A 22,400-nucleotide genomic window follows, 5' to 3' on the forward strand; every position below is an offset into this window, starting at 1 on the left:
TGCACATACTCACTAGGAGTGTTTATATCGAGGCAGAGGGCAGTCCACCATGGGCAGGCATCCCACTGTGCAGCTCGCCCCTGTTCAGTGAACTGACTTTTTGGGAAGTTTTGGCAATGCATGATGGGTCCAATCCAAGTCAAACATGGGTGACTGGGAGCATGGGGTCAATTTCCCAGTTTGCAACTGTCTCTATTCCATAATGGTATCTGTATCCCATAATTTTCATGCCTTTTTTCAAAATTCCACAAACTTGTGCTGCCTTCCTCGCTGTCCATCTTCTCTGACAAAAGCATGGCGTCTCTACAGCTCTACACTATTGTCATCATGAGCATTGCAAGCACAGGGCACATGATTCTGGAGTATTTACAGAGCGGCAAGAAAAAACGAATGAGTGGGGAACGTGACAATTCCTTGGAGGACAGATTGCTGTGGGACACAGTGAAAACCAATTCAGGGTTGTGAGAGGCATTCACAGAGCAGCTGCAGACAGTGGAGTGCTTCTTTTGGGCCTGAAAAAGTCACTGACTGGTGGGGTCTCATTATAATGCAGATTTGGGTTGACAAGAAGTGCCTGCAGAACTTTTGGATGAGCAAGGCCACATTCCTGGATCTACGTGCTAAGCTCACCCCTGCCCTCCAGCCAGGGACACCAAAATGAGAGCCGCATTCACAATGGAAAAGCGAGTAGCAATCACACTGTGGAAACTACCAGTGCCAACCCACCAACATCTGAGGAGGTCTGCAAAGCAATTAAATGAATGAAGAAAAATAAAGCACCAGGTCTTGATGAAATACCAGCGGAAGTACTGAAAGTGGGGCGGGGGGGGGGGGAGGAGGACACTGACTAACAAGCTTCACTTGCTGCTCCTCAAAATCTGGCACACCGAAGAAATCCCTGCTGACTTACGTAATGCCACCATCGTCACAGTTTTCAAAAAGGGAAACAGGACCGACTGTAGCAACTATAGAGACATTGCCCTCCTCTCCATTGCTGGAAAGATTCTTGCTAGAATCTTACTGAATCGCTTGCTTCCTCTTGCAGAGGAAGTACTTCCAGAGTCCAAGTGTGGCTTCAGACCATCATGAGGCACAACCAACATGATTTTTGCAGCCAGGCAGATCCAGGAAAAATGTCAAGAACAACACCAGGAGCTGTATATGGCCTTTATTGATCTGACCAAAGCCTTCGACTCTGTCAACCGTGAGGCTTTGTGGAAAATCATGTCAAAGTTTGGCTGCCCAAGCAAATTTAACCCAAGACTGTCTACCACAGGGCACTGACATCCAATATCAGATTGACGACAACTTCTTCAACCTTTCTCATCTCCGTGCCAGAACTAAAGTAATATTGGCAACAATAACTCCAGTAGGCAGATGATTGTGCTGCAGTTGCACAGTCAAAGGAGGATCTTCAAACAACCCTTAATTGCTTCTCTGAAGCTTATAAAAGCCATGGACTAACTCTGAACATCAGCAAAACAAAAGTTCTCCACCAGCCAGTCCCTGGTCAATCATCAGACCCAGCAAGGAAGTTCTATATCGACAAAGAAGAACTGGAAAATGTAGAATACTTTGCCTATCTTGGCAGCCATCTCTTACAGAGGGCAGACATAGACATTGAGATTCAGCACAGAATTCGCTGTGCCAGCCTTGCCTTTGGCAGACTGTCTTGACGCGTGTTCAACAATTACATCAAAACACACACTAAACTTCTAGTTTATAAAGCGGTGGTAATCCCAACTCTATGGCTGTGAGACTTGGGTGACCTACAGAAAACACCTGAAAAATCTAAAACGCCAGCATCAGCACTTTCTTCGGAAGATCATCAACATAAAGTGGGAGGATCATTGCACTAATGTCAGTGTCCTCACAGAGACCAATATCTTCAGAGTTGAGGCCCTGATTATTAAGCACCAGCTGAAGTGGAACGGGCACTGCATGAGCATACCTGATTACGCTTACCAAAACAACTGCTGTACGCCCAATTCACCAAAGAAGAAAAGAAACAGGGAGGCCAAGAAATGCTTTAAAGAGACCTGCAAGATAAACATCAAGAGATGTGGCCCAGGACAGGGATAACCAGCGAAAACTTGTCAGAGAGGGAACGTCCACTTTTGAGGAAAACTGCCTTGCCCTGGTCACAGAAAAACGCCAGAAAAGAAAGGAAAGACAACTGTCACGCAGCAATCTCGGCCCAATCCTGTCTTCCAACACCACCTGCAATGTCTGCCAATGAGCCTGTGGATCAAGGATCGGACTCCTCAGTCACCAAAGGACCCATGAAAAATAAAACCTGTGAAAGAGATCATCCTCGACCTCAAGGGATTGCTGACGACAACATGTAGGAATACAACGTTGTCAATGCACCTATTAATTTTGTTTGTGACTGATCCTGTGGGTTGTGTGACACTGTGTAGTAACAGATAATTTGTTGCTTTCTGAACTGCTGAGCATTTGACAGCATATGTGCACAAATAAAGGTGAATTAAGTTCCAAATAAGAGAATTTTATTCTGTAACAAAATCAGTGCAAAAAAAATGTAATTTTAAAACAAATACATTAAAAAATTAATAAATTTATAGAACAGAACTTAGGAAGGGGAAAGAACATTCATGTCCATTTTAGCTACACAGACACCAACCGTGGCTTTCATAGGTATGTAAAGCTGTGATTGTCTTTAATGTCCCTGGGGCTGGAGTGGTAGGATAGTGCAATGATCCCTGATGCCACGTGGAATGTTAAGGGGGAATATAGCAAGGTCCTGATATTGATTTCTCAGAGGGCTGCAGAGCGAGGCAAGCCCAAGATTGTTGAAACCGCAGATCAACCAGTGTCTGCAGCATCTGTATTTGCTGCTGGAGAAGCCCCATTATGTCCTGGTGCATCTCCATCTCCTTTTCCTGCTGGGACTCCTGGACCTTTCTCCCCTCCCCTTTCCTTTTCAGGGCTCTCCACAATGTTCATACTGCAGGCCCTGTGCTCACAGTCCGATGGAGCATTGGCTTGCAGGATCTCATTGAACGTGTCATCCCAAGTCTTCTTCCTTCTCCTCATCTGGCTCAGATATTCCGTAGATGTGAAGGCAAAGACTTTGATGGCCACATGGCGTCCATTTACACAGTTTGGATGTAGGTGGTTATTATTTTTGCAGCCATAAAAACCTAAATTCTGCAGAAGCTGATGGGACACTTTTTTTTAATCAGGCCAAGATTTCAACTCATTCTTTGGCAGGCAGACATTCAGCTGGATAGATAGCAGACAGCACTATTAAGAGGGTGGGGTAGTAAAACTAACTTGTGGCTATATTCAGCATGTGAAAGAGGGATTTGTGCCCAGGTGTCTCTGACAATCCAATCTTCTCGGGTATTTAAAAATCCTATGGTGCAAAGTAAAATATTGTACACACTGAAGGGGACTCATTGGTCTGCACATCATACATGCTTACAGAGTTGTATTAACAATAACACAGATAGAAGGGGAAATGTTGTTACATAGACATCACCCCTTCCTCTTTACTACTTATTTAACTGGGAACTAGAAAAGTGGTACTCTCCCAATCCCAGAGGCTTAAAGCCAGAAATCAGTCAGTGTGGCTGTGTATAACGCCACAAAGAGAGCAACTCTCTTCTCAGGTGCCTTGACCAGCAAAGAAATAAGGAGGGTGATCGCTGTCGTTAGGCTTCGGAGTTAACACCCAACATAAGGGTCAATATAACTACACCATTATACTAACAAATACGGAGATGGTGGGGCCCCAAAACCCCTCAGCCAGACAAAGCCAGTACCGGCTCCGCCGCTGCGGTGAGACAGACAGCCCGAGGGGAGGGCTTGGAGAACACCTGTCTGCACGCCGGCTCTTCAGACCGCCCGCGCCATTTTGCCCTGGGCTGTATTGCGCAACACGGCGCGGCGGTCTGCTGGGTCGCCCTCTGGGCGGAAGGATACGGGGCGGAGCCGCCGGCTCGGTCCGCCGGGGCGCTGAGTCCTGTTGCCGGGTGACGGAGCTGCCGGCCCTCCTCCCTCCCCGTGCTGCTGGGAGCCGCCGCCGGTTTACGTAACGCCTCCCAGGGCAGGTCCCGGCTCCGTCCCGCCCGCCTCACTTGGGGACGGCAGCAGCGGGACGGAGTCCGCCGCCTCCTCCGGCTGCTAGAGGCCCCAGGGCCCCGCTGTGCGCCTCCACCGCCACGGCAGGTAACTAGCCGCCAACGGGCCCGGGTGGAGGGGCAGTTACTGGGCGGGCCGGCCGCAGGGGACCCGGGCGAGAAGGGGAACGTAGGGCCCCGCTCGGAGGGCGAGCCTGGCGGGTCCGGGGTCCCGAGATGGTCCGGGTGGGCAGCGGGAAAGATCCGGGGCTAACGAGGCCTGAGGTGGTTCGCGCTGCTTTTGGCGCGCCCGGATGGGAGCCGTGGGGGGGGCCAGGCAGGTTCTTGCCCTTCGGCGGCTCGGGCGGGGGTTCCCGGGAGAGAGCTCCCGGCTCCACGCTGCCAGGAGCCTGCCTGGAGGAGCGGGACGGGGAGGCCCAGGGCGCAAGGGGAGGGGCGGGAGGGAGCGAGCTCGAGGGGCCGGCGAGAGGGGCTGGCGAGAGGCCGGTTCGGAGGGAGGGCTCGGGGGCGGGGCGGGGCTGGGGGCCCGTCCGGGGTTCCCTGGCCCGAGCGCGGACTCTGCCTGGGAGGTGATTCCTCCCCGGCCCTCGGCGTCTCCGGGGTCACCGTGCCAGGTAAGCGGGACTGGGCATGGGGCTCAGGGGAGGAGAGGAGAGGACGGCCTGGCCCGGGGTCGGGAGCTTTGTGTAGGGGCCTCCAGCGTTGCCTCCCCCCGCTCTGATTTCCTCAGGCCCACACGCTGGCAGGGGGCAGCGGCCATCCGTGCGCTTCCCTGGCCCGCGCCGCTGTCAGCCGGGCGCAGCGGGGAGAAACCTGGGGATTTGCTTCGGGAGGATTCAACGCCCCAAGCTTCTGATTAAGACAAGCAGGCCCTGCCCGGCTTGTATGTGAGGCGGCGGTGACAGGGCTGGCCTGGCCCCAGCGGCCACCAGGCCCGGATCGTGAATAGATGGGGTTCACTGCGTGACCTTTCCTCCTGCGAGTTCCTGTACAAGACATAGGCGGTGGCTCGTGCTGCCCTATCGGGAGAAGCTGTGTGATCGGTCTAAACGCTTGTAATGAGAACACGATAAAATACTCCGTATCTAATGTACAGTATATAAGGTTTGCGCTAAGCGCAGACTTGGTCGGACACTCAAGTCTGTCTGTCTTCCAACAGCATTGTCCTTTAGGGGCCTATTGAAGGAAAAGGCGGATAGAGGAGGTTGGGGCTGGGGGCTGCTGTTGCTTAAAGAGGAGGAGCTACGATGGCGGGAGATTGATGGGGAGTTATGTCCTATGGTAACTGAACTGTCCTCCGTCTGGGCGGGCTCTAAAGTGCTGCAGCCTCTTACAGGCCATGGGCGGAGAGGCAGAGGTACAAGGTTTGGCGAAGGTTACGACTGAATGCAGAAGTGGCACAAACTGACACTTCATTTCAGGAAAGTCGGCCTCACTTCTATCTCCTCCCCACGTCTTTGCTGTTTTAAAATTATGTATTTAATCTGCCTTTACTGACTCTTGGTTTAGTTAGTTTCAAACACTCATTGTCTGTATCTGGCACTCATTTGAAGGGGGCTGATTCTGCTCTTTTAATAAGGGCAAGCAAACTATCATATCCTATGTTTTAATATTGTATGTTAAAGGATTTGGCCTGCAGTTGGCAGAATTAAAGACTAAAGGTTACTATCGTGAGTGTGTTTTTTCATACCAGAAAAGTGGTGTAGATGCAATTTTTTCTGCCTTCGGTCTTGCATCATATTCTATACATTACTTTTATAAAGTGTTACTTTTTATTACTGGGTTGGGGTGGACATTTCTAGGTTAAACTTGGCTTCAGATTGTAGATATGTCAAAGCCTAACCCATCGTGATTCCATGGACAGTTTTGTAGAGTACGTATTTCACTGCACTGTTCACCAAAGCATAGACGTTTTGTGCTAATGTACGAGAATCTGAAAATAGACAAAAGACTTAGTTTCTAGTCAAAGTTGAGAAAAATTCTTTGTAATAAGGAAATCTTATATTTTAAAATGACATGTAATCTAATAGTGTCCCTTGAAATTTTAAATGGTATCAATTATGCACCTGCCACATGTTTGTTCTGTTAATAGAACAGACTGCTAACATAGTGTACAGAAAAAGCTAATAAATAAATGTTTAATATATGAAGTGAGATTCTTCAGGTAGAATGGAGGTGGTGAACAATTTTAATAACTGTGTAACACCACCATACATTTATAGTACACTTCACATTGTATGAGATCAAACATTAAAGTGAGAATCTGCAGACTTGAATTGTGGGGGTAGGATTTCTGACTGCCTGTTGCCCCACATCTTGCTTATCAGCAGGTTAGTGCCTAGAATCAGTGGAGGAGGAAGGGGTTTTTAGATGATATACCTATCTCATAGAGCTGGAAGGGACCCTGAAAGGTCACTGAGTGCAGCCCCTTGCCTTCACTAGCAGGACCAAGTACTGATTTTGCCCCAGATCCCCTAAGTAGCCCCCTCAAGGATTGAACTCACAACCCTGGGTTTAGCGGGTTAATGCTGAAACCACTGAGCTATCCCTTCCCCTAAGGAATGTTAAAGAACTATCCCTGCTTTGAGATCTGCTGGCTTGGTGGTCTGATCACCTCAAGAGAAGCAGCAGGAAATACAAATGTCCTTTCCCTCTTCATAAGAAGGAAATTCCAAGGATGCACCATGAAGGGGAACACACACAAGATAATTCTGATTTGGTCAGCATTGTATGGCAGTGGTTTGCTCTGTGGCTTTATTGGGAAGTGGGACAAAGGAAGGAAAATGATGCCAGCGAGAGCAGCCAACCTACCATCTAATTTGCAGATTTGGATCTTTTTGGAATTTCATTGAGTTTTAAGGAGTACAGTAACTCCCCACTTAACGACCTCTCGCTTAATGTTGTTTCGATCTTACATCCATGCTCAATTACAGAACATACTTCATTTAAAGTTGTGCAATGCTTCACTATAATCTTGTTTGGCTGCCTGCTTTGTCCACACCTTATCAGCTCCCCTATGCACGCCGCCCCCCCGGCCCCAACGCCACCCGCCTGCTGGCAGACCCTGCAGATCAGTGCCTTCCCCTGCCTCCTGCCCATGGCAATCAGCTGGCTTGCGGCGTTCAGGAGGGAGGGGGCAGCCTGCGCACTGAGTCCTCGCTCCTCCCTCCTGCCCCCTGAAGGTCACAAGCCAACTGATTGCCATGGGCAGGAGGGAGGAGCGAGGATGCGGCGCACCTCCCTCCTGTCCGTGGCAATCAGCTGGCTTGCGGTGTTCAGGAGGCAGGGGAGGGAGGGGGAGCCTGGGCACGTGTCCTCGCTCCTCCCCTCCAGCCTCCTGAGCGCTGCAAGCCACTGATTGCCGCGGGCAGGAGGCAGGGGAGGAGAGAGGATGCGGCGTGCGGAGTAAAGGGGGAGGAGGGAGAGGAAGAGGCGGGTTAAGGGTGGGTGCTTAGGGGAAGGGGGGGCATGTGTGGGCCGAGGGTTGAGCCCCTGGTGCTTGCAGAATAGGGGAAGCTGCTGCTGCGCAAATGCTTCTAGCCTATAGCACCTTCAGCCTCCTTGCCTGCCTCATTGTCTTCAGTGCCAGTGGGCTGTGCCTGTGTGTGGTAAGGCGGGGGCACCTCCCAACTATAGTACTGTACTGTATGGCCAAAAAAAAAAAATCCCTGAACCTAGCCCCTCCCCCTTCCCCCCAATTTACATTCATTCTTATGGGGAAATTGGATTTGCTTAACATCGTTTCACTTAGTCACATTTTTCAGGAACTTAACTACAACGTTAAGTGAGGAGTTACTGTATACCACAGGACCCAGCTCTCTCCCCCCCCGTTTTTTTTTTAGAGCTTTAGCCAGGATTTAGGCTTTGTCTACACTGGAAACTTAACGATACCCCTCCCCCCCTCGAAACAACAAAATTTTTGCCCATGAAAAGTGAAAGCACCAGTGTGAACAGCACTTCATCTGCCAGAGCGCTCTCCTGCCGACAAAGCTACCTTTGCTTGTTGGGGGTGGAAGTTTTTTGTTGGCAGAAGAGCTCTCGCCTGCCAACAAGCAGCGGCTATGCAACGTGCCTTTTAGTGGCATGGCTGTAGTGGCACAGCTGGGTCGCTAAAGGGTGCGTAGTGTAGACAAAGCCTTACTAGTTTTGTCTCCCTTTCATTTAACAAAAGTAAAGGAGAGCATTGGGCTATAGTCCAGAATGGTAGATGTTAAAAAGGAATTGATATAGGGGTTGATTAACAACTTTTAAAAGTATAAGATCTGGCTGTTAGACATTTTTGAATAAGTTTTGTTAAGTGTTTGAAAGATGCTTATTTGTAAAGTAGCTGTTTGTTCAGAACAGGGAGTGAAATTATCCTCTTTTACTTAGTACCTCATTTTTTTTAAATACATGAAAGCTTACAGAAAAGATATGTTTTATAGTGGTCTAACAGAACAATGTAGTAAAGTCCTTAAAACTGCCTCTGAGGGAAATGATAACTACACTTGTGGATGAATATCACTGTAATAGGGATAAATAAATGACCATGCAGAGTAAAGTGAAATGCACATTAAGAGAAGGAATGGGAAATATTCTAGTTTTCATACCACTAATGGAACTCAGAAAGCAAATTGCTTTCAGAAAATGCTTAGTGTAGTCTCTCTACCATATTTCCTTTTGAACTGTTCAGTGGTGGTTGGAGCCACCATTTAGGTCAATAAAACATTGTGTCTGGCCTAATAAATAATTTGCAAGTAGAGCTATTATCATAGACAAAAGTTAGACTTTTTGAAATTCCCCAGCAGATCAAGAGGAAAGTAGACTTTACGCATAAAATTGTAAAGATTTAAATGGATACTTAATTTCTGTGTTCAATTTATTTTTTTAATGTTCAATTGTATTTTAATTGACAACAATTTGAGGAAAAATCTTATTTTCCTGTATTCATCACATTTGTTAAGTGACTTACAAATTGTTCTTGGGAAGAAATACCTAGTAACTGTAGGGTGGTTTGATGAATGCCTTAGTTAGCAAGGTTATTCCTACAGTTACTGACTTTAAAGAGGATTTATAATTAATATTTTATTTTGAATATATGTTGCAGGAGATGATTTCACAAAAGTGGATTCAGCACATCAGCATTAGATGTTTAGGGGTTAAATGTGTGGTGTAGTGGTCCATATTATATGTTGTGGTTTTGTTAAGCTAGTTTAAGCATTTTAGTCAGACAGCTCTTATTTCACGATAGTTAAAACTAGAAATCCAGTTGGAGGAGGAGTCATTGAATTTACTATACTCAACTTCAGTCTATCAGTTATTTCTTACATAATTTCAGGCAAAAATATCTGAATTTATGTATTTAAAAACTTACTGAACTGTCTTCCAGAATTCTTATGTTTTAATCTAGAGTTAACATTCCAACTTCTCTGCCTCCACTCTAGTACACCTCTACCCTGATATAACATGACCCAATATAACACGAATTTGGATATAACGCAGTAAAGCAGTGGTCCCGGGGGTGGGGGGGAGAGGCTGCACACTCCGGTGGATCAAAGCAAGTTTGGTATAACGCGGTTTCATCTATAACATGGTAAGATTTTTTGGCTCCCGAGGACAGCGTTATATCGAGGTAGAGATGTATCTGCTTGCTGAAGTCTTTGAAGGAAGAACAGTTTATTTGAAAGTAGGTAATTTGCCCCATACACTGCTTAAGTTCTAACAATTATAGTTAAACTATAGTCTACTAAAGTCTTAAATTGGCCCTGTACACAACTGCTACAGTGAATTTCAACCTAAATGATATAGCATCTTTTGGATTTTTGTCTTTTACATATTGGTCCACAACATTAAGGGAGAAGCAGTCATTTTTCTTAGCCGTGTAATGAGTATTTTTTAAATAAATATTTATGTTCCAATAATGCCTACAACTTTGTAGGCAGAATGCATATACACACGAAGACTCAGCTCTTGTCCAAAAAAGCTTACAATCTAAGAAAACAAATAACATACACACATTTGGAACTGAGATAAAATTTAACCATACACTTTTTATATACGTTCTTAATGTTTTAATATCTCCAGTTTATAGCATTATACATAAAACAGTATTGCCTATATGTAGAATACTGGATTGAGACGTGGGAGATCTCGGTTCTAGTCCCTGCTGTCAATGGTCTGCTGGGTTACTTTGGGCAAGTGATATCCCCTCTGTACTTCCATTTCCCCATCTGTAAAATGAGGATATTGATACTAACTTACTTTGTAAAGCATTTTGAGATCTACTTAATGAAAGTACTGTATAAGAGTCAGGTATTATATTACGTGTTGTTAGTTGGCCAGTTTCTTGTAGGCTTCATGGAAGAAGTTGCTCTTGACAAGGGGTTTTGAAGGAGAGGGTAATAACCTTACATACTGGTTTAGGGAAGGTGTTCCATGCGTATAAACCATGGAAGAAGGTGTGAAGATGTGTGAAAGATGGATCAGTGGGTAGCAGGAGACTGGAGAAGAGGAGGCTGTTTATATAATGCTTTACAATTTTAATGTCAAAGCACTGTAGAAATGTAAAGTGAAGCATACAGGAAACCAGTCAAAACTTATGAGCATAACTTTGCATGTGAACTTTTTTTTATGTTAGCTAATCACTTTAACAGTAAAGGTTTGAAGCTGTCATGCATGTACTTTTTTTGTTTTAAAACACCTAAACCACCTTTATTGGTACTTTAACTAGCCTTTTAGCTAGAAATCAGCAAATGGATCAAAAGTAGTTATTGTCACTAAATGAAGAACTAATTCCAGTGATCTCTTGTGACATTATAAATTGTCATCAGTTGCTTGAAATAGAGAAGTTTGAATCTATAGGAATGGAGTAGTTAAAATGTATGGTATGTAAGTAAGAATTCTAATGCTTTGAAGTGTTATGTGGCTTTATTAGTTTAGTATTTGGGGATACGTTTAGGATCCAGACCTTGAAGAGAGAATTTCTTATTAGCTTCTTACCAGATACAACTGAAGATCACAAAGTAAGTCTGTTGCATTAGAACCACATTGTTCATTGCTGTTTTCAGTATGAAATACCATTAACCTCCTAACTTGTAGACTATTTACACTAGAACAGTGTTTTTCACAGTGTGGGTCGTGGCATGTAAGGCATTGGGTCGCCTTGCTCTGGTCAGCATTGCTGACCAGGACACTAAAAGTCCCATTGGCAGTGCTGCCCAGCTAAGGTAGGCTAGTGCCAACCTTTTCTGACACAGAAGTGGCCAGCAGCGGGTCCGGCTTCTAGGCAGGGGGGCCATGTGGCTCCATGTGCTGCCCCCTCCCTGAGCACCAGTTCTGCACTCCCATTGGCTGGAGCTGGGGAGCGGGGGGCGGTGCCTGCAGGCAAAAGTCGTGCGAAGCTGCTTGCACGCCTCCACCTAGGAGCCAGACCTGCTGCTGGCCGCTTCCAGGGCGTAGCGCGGTCGGCGGTGCCAGGACAGGTGGGAAGCCTGCCTCTGCACCCCAGCTGCGCTGCTGACCGGGAACTGCCAGAGGTAAGTCTGCGCTGCGCCCTTGCCCCAGCCCTGAGCCCCCCCCAAACCTGGAACCCCTTCCTGCACCCCAAATCCCTCATCCCTGGTTCCACCCGAGAGCCTGCACCCCCAGCCCAGAGCCCTGACTCCCTCCTGCACCCCAACTCCCCAGCCCAGAGCTCCCTCCCACAGCCTGCACCCCAAGCCCCTCATCCCTGGCCCCACCCCAGAGCCTGCACCCCCTGTCCAGAGCCCCCTCCCACACCCAGAACTCCACATTCCTGGTCCCTCCCTGCAGCCCTCACCCCCACACCCCAACCTTCTGCCCCAGCTCTGAGCCCCTTCCAAACCCCTTGTCCCCAGCTCCGTTGGGTTGCGGACATCAACAATTTTCTTCAACTGGGTCCCCAGAAAAAAAGTTTGGAAACCACTGCACTAGAAGCATCCCACTATGTGTACAGCCATAATTGTGTTAGATCTGAAAGGCTGCACGGTTGGGTGGAAGTATATCATTACTAGCCCAAATAAATTTTAGAGTACTGAAAAAAATGCAGCCAGTTCCCTGTGATTTATATAGTAGTGTAATGTAAAAATCTTTTATTGTAAACTTTTCTGGATGACCTCAAGATGCTGCTTGAGGATTTGGAGTTAGTCACCTAATTAGCTGAAAGTTGCTCTTGAATGACTTCCCATTCCCCTTTTTTCTTCTTCTCTGTCCAGTCTTCTGGAGTAGAGCAAGTTCATTTTGCTCCTTATTTGGTTTGCTTGATCTTATTGCAGATGTCTAAGTGCTTTGCTGAAAATTATACTGAGTTGTGTGGCTAACATGGGCCTGCTGGTCTACACTTAAAAATTAGATCAACCTAGCTGTGGTGTTCAGGACTGTGAAAAAATTTGTGGCCTGAGTCCTGTATTTAGGTTGACCTAACCCCCTAGGCAGATGCAGCTATGTTGATAGAAGAATTCTTCAGTCAACCTACCTACCACCTCTCAGAGTGGTGGATTAATAACATTGACAGAAAAACCCCTTCCGTTGATGTAGGAAGCATCTACAACTATGGTGCCAGAGTAACACAGCTGAGTGCTATAGCTGTGGTGCTGTAGTGTAGCCATACCTATGCTCTACTGCTGGTGAAGCTGCCTAGACCAGGGATCGGCAGCCTTTCAAAAGTGGTATGTCGAGTCTTTATTTATTCACTCTAATTTAAGGTTTTATGTGCCAGTAATACATTTTAATGTTTTTAAAAGGTCTTTCTCTACGTCTATAATATATAACTAAACTATTGTTGTATGTAAAGTAAATAAGGTTTTTAAAATGTTTAAGAAGCTTAATTTAAAATTAAATTAAAATGCAGAGCAACCTGGACCGGTGGCCAGGACCCGGGCAGTGTGACTGCTACTGAAAATGAGCTCGCGTGCCGCAGGTTGCCTATCCCTGCCCTAGAGTATCCTGATCAACTGAGTTCAGTTAAATGATCATTTAAAAGGGCAGCATAGTTATTTTAATTCATTGTCACATGAAAATGTTAATTTCCAGTTCAGTACTTGTGTGGAAGCTCTGCTTTTGTCAACTGTATGTGGCAAACAGGATAATTTTACTGTGAGCCTGAGGGGGAGTGTGTAGGCGGTGACTGCAACATAAGACCAAAGTTTGAACTCAGGCTCAAGGCTAACACCCCTTTCTGTCTACACACAAAGTGTGCTAACCCAGGGTTTGGACCCAGGACCCCATGGGAGTGGATGGTCTGAGTCAAGCTGGAACCCAGGGTTCAAGCCCTCTTGCTTTGAATTGTAGATGCAACCCCACTGGATTCGTGCTCTGGGAGTCCGCCAAAATTATTTCACAATCTCACGGGCTGACTTTCTTTGTCCTCTGGACAGTCATGTTTTGTGGACAGTCAAATTTTCCCACGCTGCACCATGAAGAAAGGGTTAGAGTAGCTACATTTTGGGGAGGGCACAGGGAAGTCTGGGTTATGGGTGGGTGGACTCGTGCCTACTTAATGCAGTGTAGATGCTGGAGCCCCAGACTGGGACCCAGGGTTCAACAGTTCCTATCCTGGGGTTACAAATGAGTGTAGACACTAAAGTCCAAGGTTAACAAACCCAGGGTCTGCTAACTTGTGTTCTGCTTATGTTGCAATATAGATATGCCCAGAGAAACTTCAAAGTTCTAATTTTTAGTAACTTGGTTCAGTAGCTGTGACTTGCATTCCTTATTTAAGAACAGAAGTAATTTTCTTGAAGGATGTAGTCCTGCCATTTTTGCCAGTGGTGTTGTCATTTGGTGAAGCGATATGTAAATGCTCGGCATGCTAATGAAATGTTAAGAATGCACAGTTAAAATACAGCTGGCAATGGGAGAGACAAGGTGGGTGAGGTAATATTTTATTAGAGCTACTTCGGTTGATGGACGAGACAAACTTTTGAGCTTCATAGAGGTCTTCTTCAGGTCTGGAAAAAGTAACCAAAGTGTGTCAGCTAAAAACAAGGTGGGCTAGATTAAGGATAAGAGCTTAACTGATGTTACAAGAAACCACTTAAAATGAAGTGAGCAATTAATACTTCTGTAGTCCTAGGATAAAGAACGGTTAGTACTGTATGTCATAAATTGTTGTAATGAGGCATATAACCAGTATCACCCTCTTTTGAGACCATGATTTTTAGTGTCTTTCAGAGTTATGAATTTAAGTTCCTAGGTTTGTCTTCTGAAGGTGGTGTGATGGTTTCCTTTTGAGGAAGAAGAGTGAAAGGTCAGATATGGAGTGACCACATTGTGAAAAGTGTTCTCCCACGGGTGATAGGATGTTTTTGTTTTTCTTTTTCTTTTTTCTGAGAATTTATTCTAGAGTGTTGTGATTGTCTGATTTCACCCACATAGTTGTTGGGACATTTGATGCACTGGATGAGGTACGCCACTTGTTAATAGGCATGTGTAGGACCCATGGATCTTGAAAGGTATGTTGTGGAGGGTGTTCATCATCATATTACTGGAGATTTGTCTGCAGGTTTTGCATTTGTTGTTCTGGCAGAATCTGGTGCCTCTTAGAGTTGATGTGTCCTGGTCAGTGGGGAGCTTGCTTCCGAGGATCATCTTGGTGATGTTGGGATTTTTTTGGGGTGGGGTGGAGTGGCTTGGGGAAAAACTTATTTCAGCATGTAGTCCCCATCAAATATGAGTTGTAATTGTTTGATGATACCCCATCTGGGTTCCATTGTGTGGAGGTAGGGGACAATTAAGGGTGGATGGTCGCTGCGTTGTTGTTGTTTTTTTCCTGCATTGAAGCATGTTCTCCTGGGGTATTTGAGCAGCCCATTCTATGATGCGATCTACTTCTCTGATGGAGTGTCCTTGTTTGATGAAAGCAGTTTTAACTTTCTCCTCAGAGCATATTTCGTGATATCTGAATAGCTGGTTGTAGACAACAGATTTCTTCATGTCTGGGGTGGTTACTGGAACTGTGAAGATAAGTGTGGTGATCCGTGGTTTTTTTGTATATAGTTGTCTGTAGAGTTGCATTGCTGAAGCTGATCCTGGCATCCAGGAAGCTGATGTGGGAGTGTTCTAGACAGAATTTGATGGTGTTGGGCTGGCATTGCTCACATGCTCAGGGTATAACTGATTGCCATATGTGGAGTCAGGAAGGAGTTTCCCCCCAGTTCATATTGGCAGCGACATTGGGCAGATTTCACCTTCCTTTGCAACACAGAGTGGGGTCACTTACTGGGATTATCTGGGTATATCTCACTTAATCAATTCCCTGCCTTTGCAGTGGGCTGAGGGGCTCTGGTGTTGGTGCACCTCAGTGCCTCCTATTCTCTCCCTGTGGCACATGATAGTTTAGTCTCCCATGGGCTGTAATACTTTGGTCCAACTGGGGTTGTTGGGTTTAGTGTATGGGGGCTGAGTGGTGTTGATGGCTTGTGACATAAGGAGGTCAGACTAGATGAATTGATGGTTCCTTCTGGCCTTAAACTCTGACTCTTTAGTTAAAAGTTAAGGTACACAGAAAAGTAAAAAGCTCACATTCATGCCCTAACTACATTGGGTTCTGAAGACTGTGTGAACTGTTTGAATACTCTTCCAGTGTAACACTCTTTCAAATGTGGCTTTTGGAAACTGTGTTGCTTTGTGTACACTGGGCATCCAAATTATGTTGAGCTGGAACAGTGCTTAAGCAGAGGTTAAATGTGACAGGGCCTTTCAGAGTGACATAATATAAACCAGAAAACGGTACTCTTCTGGAATAAGTGTGTCCACATTGGAAGTTATTTCTGTGTAACACTGTGGTATAACTTAGGCCTTGTCTACACTGCCACTTTATAGCACTGCAGCTTTCTCGCTCAGGGGTGTGAAAAAACACCCCCCTGAGTGCTGCAAGTTTCAGTGCTGTAAAGTTGCAGTGTAGACAGTACACAGCGCTGGGAGCTACTCCTTCATGGGGGGTGTGTGTGTGTTTTTTACAGTGCTGGTAGAGCTCTCTCCCAGCGCTGGTGCCGCGACTACACAGGTGGCGCTTTAACATTGCTAGTGAAGACATATCCTAATACTGGCATTGTTCTGCTAGTAATTTTCCTGTGTAGGGAAGCCCTGTGATTCCTGACTTAAATGAGGAATGAAATAGATAACAATGTTGACATTTATATCATCATCACTGGACATCTGAGTTAACACTTAAGTGACTTAACCAAGATGAATGAGGCTGATCTCACAGCTGATCTCCAGACACTCAGACTCACAAAGACATCTATTTATCAGTTACAGGTGGTTGACACTTATGGCTAGTCTACACTGGCAACGCTAAAGTGGCTTGTGTGGTCACGGCAGAGCACTAGGAGAGAGGTCTCCCAGTGCTCTTTTTTAAAATCATCTCCTCAAGAGGCGCAGCTACCAGTGCTGGTACACTGTCTACACTGGTGCTTTACAGCGCTGAAACTTGGTGCGCTCAGGGGAGTGTTCCCCACTCCCCCGAAGTGAGAAAGTTGCAGCGCTGTAAATTGCCAGTATAGACAAGCCCTTAAGTTCCACCTCTCTTCCTCTCATCCCCACCAATTGTAAAAACTAGAGACCACTTTTTTTTTTTTTTTTTTTTTTAAGCTGAGGTTCCAGAAAACAAGTTAGCAGTTTGAGAGAGATGACAGTGTGTTGTAACAGTGTACCAACTCAATCCAAGCCTTGTTGTTTAGTGGATGGATCATTGGACTGGGACTCTGTTCTGTCTCAGCTACTGTCCTGCTGGGAGACCTTGTGCAGGTCGCGTTACCTGTCTGTGTCTATTTTCCCCATCTGTAAAATGGGGAGAATAATGCCTACCTGCTTTGTAAAGTCTACTTTCATCAGATCTACTGATGAATATCACTCTCTAAGAGCAAGGTATTAAGAGATGCAAGTGTTTGATCCCGTCAGTTCAGTAAGTAGCTGGATAGTAAAACAGTGCTACCAGAAGCTGTAACTGTTGTGAATGCAGTTCACCTCAGGTGTGCTTTGATCTTATATTGTGCTTATGCAGGGTTCTAAGGCCTTAGAATTGTGTAGACCTAATAATTGCTTATTAACTAAATTTTCCACCTATCATCTCTGCACTTTCTCCCATGTTTCCTCTTATGCATGGGAGGAGCCCCTTGCAAAAATCCATGAAGCCACTACATTATCCCCCTTCAGATCTCGCTCTCAAACTCACCTGTGTCACAGTTGCTACAAAGCAAATGACAATGGCTAAGCAGTGAATGTTCTGTGACTGCTAGGGTGACCAGACAGCAAGTGTGAAAAATCGGGACGGGAGTGGGGGTAATAGGATCCTATATAAGAAAAAGACCCCAAAACCGGGACTGTCCCTATAAAATCAGGACATCTGGTCACCCTAGTGACTGCTGCTACTTACACCAATCATAATAGTTTTGCTGATGCTTTGTGCTCTCTGCATCTATTCCTGTCTGTTAAGTATCAGGGGGTAGCTGTGTTAGTCTGTATCTACAAAAACAACAAGGAGTCTGGTGGCACCTTAAAGACTAACAGATTTATTTGGGCATAAGCTTTCATGAGTAAAAACCTTACTTCTTCGGATGCATAGAGTGAAAGTTACAGATGCAGGCATTATATACTGACACATGGAGAGTAGGGAGTTACTTTGCAAGTGGAGAACCAGTGTTGACAGGGCCAATTCAATCAGGGTGGATGTAGTCCACTCCCAATAATAGATGAGGAGGTGTCAATTCCAGGAGAGGAAAAGCTGCTTCTGTAATGAGCCAGCCACTCCCAGTCCCAATTCAAGCCCAGATTAATGGTGTTGAATTTGCAAATGAATTTTAGTTCTGCTGTTTCTCTTTGAAGTCTCAGAGTAGCAGCCGTGTTAGTCTGTATCTGCAAAAAGAAGAACAGGAGTACTTGTGGCACCTTAGAGACTAACAAATTTATTAGAGCATAAGCATATGCATCCGAAGAAGTGGGCTGTAGTCCACGAAAGCTTATGCTCTAATAAATTTGTTAGTCTCTAAGGTGCCACAAGTACTCCTGTTCTTCTTTTTCTTTGAAGTCTGTTTCTGAAGTTTTTTTGTTCAATGATAGTGACTTTTAAATCTGTAATAGAATGACCAGGGAGATTGAAGTGTTCACTTACTGGCTTATGTATGTTACCATTCCTGATGTCCGATTTGTGTCCATTTAATCTTTTGTGGAGGGACTGTCCGGTTTGGCCAATGTACATGGCAGAGGGGCATTGCTGGCACATGATGGCATATATAACATTAGTGGATGTGCAGGTGAATGAGCCCCTGATGGTGTGGCTGATGTGGTTGGGTCCACTGATGCTGTTGCCAGAGTAGATATGGGGACAGAGTAGGCAACGAGGTTTGCTACAGGGATAGGTTCCTGGGTTGGTGTTTCTGTGGTGTGGTGTGTAGTTGCTGGTGAGTATTTGCTTCAGGTTGGGGGGTTGTCTGTAAGCGAGGACTGGCCTTCCTCCCAAGGTCTGTGAGAGTGAGGGATCATTTTCCAAGATAGGTTGTAGATCGTGGATAATGGGCTGGAGAGGTTTTAGTTGGGGGCTGTATGTGATGACCAGTGGTGTTCTATTATTGTCCTTGTTGGGCCTGTCCTGTAGTAGGTGATTTCTGGGTACCCGTCTTGCTCTGTCAATCTGTTTCCTCACTTCATAAGCTGTCTGGGTATGTCTTCGCTGAAGCGGGGGAAGGAGGAAAGAGAGTGTGTTCTTAGCTCTGGTTAGCTCACCCAAGTTTATAGATTCAAAGACCAGAAGGGCCAATCTACTAGACAATCTAGTCTGATCAAGAGCATATATTTCGAAAAACTTCAATCTTGATTTTAAAGTTGCCTTTGCTGGAAAACCTACCACAATCTTTAGTAAATTGTTCCAATGGCTAATTACACTCATTTAAAAATGTACACCTCAATTCTAGCCTGAATTTGTCTACCTTCAACTTCCAGCCATTGGATTTTGTGATACCTTTTGTCTGCTAGGCTGAAGACTGTATCTTCGTTAAACTAAATAAATTGAGCTCCTTGAGTCTGTCACTATAAGGCATCAGAGGGTCCGGTGGCACCTTTAAGGCCTGGTCTACACTAGGCGTTTATGTCGAAGTTAGCGCCGTTACATCGAATTAACCCTGCACCCGTCCACACCGCGAAGGTATTTAGTTCGACATAGAGGTCTCTTTAATTCGACTTCTGTACTCCTCCCCGACGAGGGGAGTAGCGCTAAATTCGACATGGCCATGTCGAATTAGGCTAGGTGTGGATGGAAATCGACGCTAATAGCTCCAGGAGCTATCCCACAGTGCACCACTCTGTTGACGCTCTGGACAGCAGTAAGAGCTCGGATGTTCTGAACTGCCACACAGGAAAAGCCCCGGGAAAATTTGAATTTGAATTCCTTTTCCTGTCTGGCCAGTTTGAATCTCATTTCCTGTCTGGACATCGTGGCGAGCTCAGCAGCACTGGCAACGATGCAGAGCTCTCCAGCACTGATGGCAGTGCAATCTCAGAATAGAAAGAGGGCCCCAGCATGGACTGATCGGGAAGTCTTGGATCTCATCGCTGTGTGGGGCGATGAGTCCGTGCTTTCCGAGCTGCGATCCAAAAGACGGAATGCAAAGATCTATGAGAAGATCTCTAAAGACATGGCAGAGAGAGGATACAGCCGGGATGTAACGCAGTGCCGCGTGAAAATCAAGGAGCTGAGGCAAGGCTACCAGAAGACCAAAGAGGCAAACGGACGCTCCGGATCCCATCCCCAGACATCCCGTTTCTACGAGGCACTGCATTCCATCCTCGGTGCGGCCGCCACCACTACCCCACCACTGACTGTGGACTCTGAGGATGGGATAGTGTCCACGGCCGGATCCTCGGACATGTTAGCGGACGGGGAAGATGAGGAAGGAGATGAGGAGGACGAGGCAGTCGACAGCGCTCACAACGCTGATTTCCCCGACAGCCAGGATCTCTTCATCACCCTTACAGAGATCCCCTACCAACCCTCCCCAGCCGTTACCCCAGACACAGAATCTGGTGAAGGATCATCCAGTAAGTGTTGTAAACATCTAAACATTTATTTGTAACAGAACATGATTATTAACAATTTAAAAAATGGGTTTCTCATGATTAGTTTGATTAACTTAACGGTTCAGTCATGGGCAGTGCAACTATTTGAAAAAAATCTAGCAATGTCCGGTTTTGCATGATTGTCCTGCCCAAGCCGCTCTACTGTTTAGTCCCTGCTACTGCAGCTACAGTAAGATGCGGTCTATATGTCCGGGGATGGAGCAGAAATCCTCCTGGGACATCTCAAGGAAGCTCTCCTGCAGGTAATTTGAAATCCGCTGCATTAGGTTCTTGGGGAGAGCGGCCTTATTGGGTCCTCCGTAGTAGGACACGTTGCCGCGCCACGAGACTAGCAAGTACTCTGGAATCATTGCTTGGCACAGCATGGCGGCATACGGCCCTGGTCTTTGAAGGCTTTCCCGGAGCATTCTCTGTCTGTCGCTCTCAGAGATCCTCATGAGGGTGATGTCGCTCATGATGACCTGCTTTGAATGAGGTAGGGGAATGTTAGTGTTGGGACTGCTTTACCGTTCCTTTACAGAACTGTAACCGCTGGTTTGCAGCCACGCGGTGGAGGCGGGAGAGGGGCAGCCGAAAGGGATCGTTCCCGGGGACAGCCGCGAGGGTGTGGCACAGGAGCAGACTTCCTGCTTGCCGGATTGCTGGCAGCAGGGACCGACATTGATTTCAATGTGAAATGAGGCCATTGCTAATATTAAAGTTTTAAGCTGCCACGAATCTACGGCTTACCATGTCTGCGTGCAAGAGCAATTCCGTTGTCCTGACACGGTTCTCAAATGTGCTCTGCAAAACCCCAGACACTGAATGCGAAGGCCGAGAATTCGACCTTGTGCTGAGTGCGCATGTGATAGGTGCTGTGCATGGTCCTGTTCACAGAGAAAGACTATGTTCTTTGTTCACAACTACATTTATCTTTCTGAGGAATTCACTCCCTTTTTCCCATTCCCACAGCCCCATCTGCGACTGTCTCACAACCTAGCCTGTCATCACACTCCCAGAGGCTAGGGAGGATTAGGCATAAGAAGAAGAGGACACGGGAGGACATGTTCTCAGAGCTTATAGCCTGCTCCCGAGCCCAGGCAGCACAGCAGACCCAGTGGCGGGAGAACTTGTCCCAAATGCACCAAGCCAACATGGATCGGGAGGAGAGGTGGCGTCAGGAAGACCAGCAGGCGACTCAAACCCTGCTTGGACTACTGAGGGAGCAAACGGACACGCTCCGGCGCCTTGTGGATGTTCTGCAGGAACGGAGGCAGGAGGACAGAGCCCCGCTGCAGTCCATCTCTAACCGCCCTCCCCCGCCACCAAGTCCCATACTCCCTTCACCCAAAGTGCACAGAAGGAGAGGCGGCAGAGTCCCTGCTAACTCTCACTCCACCCCTGCAGAGAGCTCGAGCAGCAGAAGGCTCTCATTCCCCAAAGTTTGACAAGTTCTTTCCTTCCCGCCTGACACAAGCCCCCGTCCAAGTTTCACTTCCCAGTCCCATGTGTAGTTGATAATAAAAAATATGTTTCTGTTAACTACTGTTTCCATCATGTTCTTTTGGAGGAGGGGGGGGAAAGGGGGTTGGTAATTGGACAGGACAGTCACCTTTGGCAGGGTACATAGTAGGGGGCAGGCACAGCAGCAGGGCACATACATAGTGCAGTGATGCAGTGACTACTTACCCTGGTTAGTCTGGGAGGTTCTTTTCATGTTATGTGGTGGGGGGTGGGTTGCTCTGTGACTTTGTGTCAGGGGAGGGCAGTTAGAGATCTTAAGCGGCGGTCCTTAGGCAGGATCACAGAGCCACACAGCAGGGGATCTGTAACCGTCCCACCCCTGCCACAAACTCACATAGACCCCCCATACACACAGTCCGTATCAGGAGGGGTGACAGGCTCCGTTGAAAGAACCATCCCACCGCAGCGGAGCCTGTCAGTCCTTGAGTTTAGAAGCTGCATTCGCGCGACTACACTACACCCGCTCCGCACCACAGTCTGCGTCCCAGTTTTAAAAAATTCCCGCGAAAACAGTATTAAAGAAAACAGTGTGCTTTAACAAAGTAGAACTATTTTTATTTTGAAACGTGTGTTGGAAGTGGGGTGAAGGCTTCTCTGTACACAAAATTAGAAAGTCACAGGTTACCCTGCTCACTCAGGAACTTTGCTTTCAAAGCCTCCCGGATGCACAGCGCTTCCCGCTGGTCTCTTCTAATCGCCCGGCTGTCTGGCTGTGAGTAA

General features: G+C 46.6%; 1 protein-coding gene across 4 annotated transcripts in view; it reads left to right on the forward strand.

The window, feature by feature from the left end:
- The first annotated feature begins 3,956 nt into the window (after nucleotides 1-3,956).
- KIAA0232 (KIAA0232 ortholog) overlaps nucleotides 3,957-22,400 on the forward strand; it is a 108,723-nt gene continuing 90,279 nt past the window's right edge. For 2 of the 4 annotated variants that reach the window (XM_034772932.1, XM_034772933.1), the window contains exon 1: nucleotides 3,961-4,194. The gene's annotated coding sequence lies outside the window, so the exon portion shown is untranslated. Of the gene's footprint in view, nucleotides 4,195-4,608; nucleotides 4,721-22,400 lie in introns of those variants that run through there. The other 2 variants (XM_034772931.1, XM_034772930.1) reach the window with 2 other exon arrangements.

This window comes from Trachemys scripta, chromosome 5 (genome assembly GCF_013100865.1).
Source record: "Trachemys scripta elegans isolate TJP31775 chromosome 5, CAS_Tse_1.0, whole genome shotgun sequence".
Classification (NCBI taxonomy): Eukaryota; Metazoa; Chordata; order Testudines; family Emydidae; genus Trachemys; species Trachemys scripta.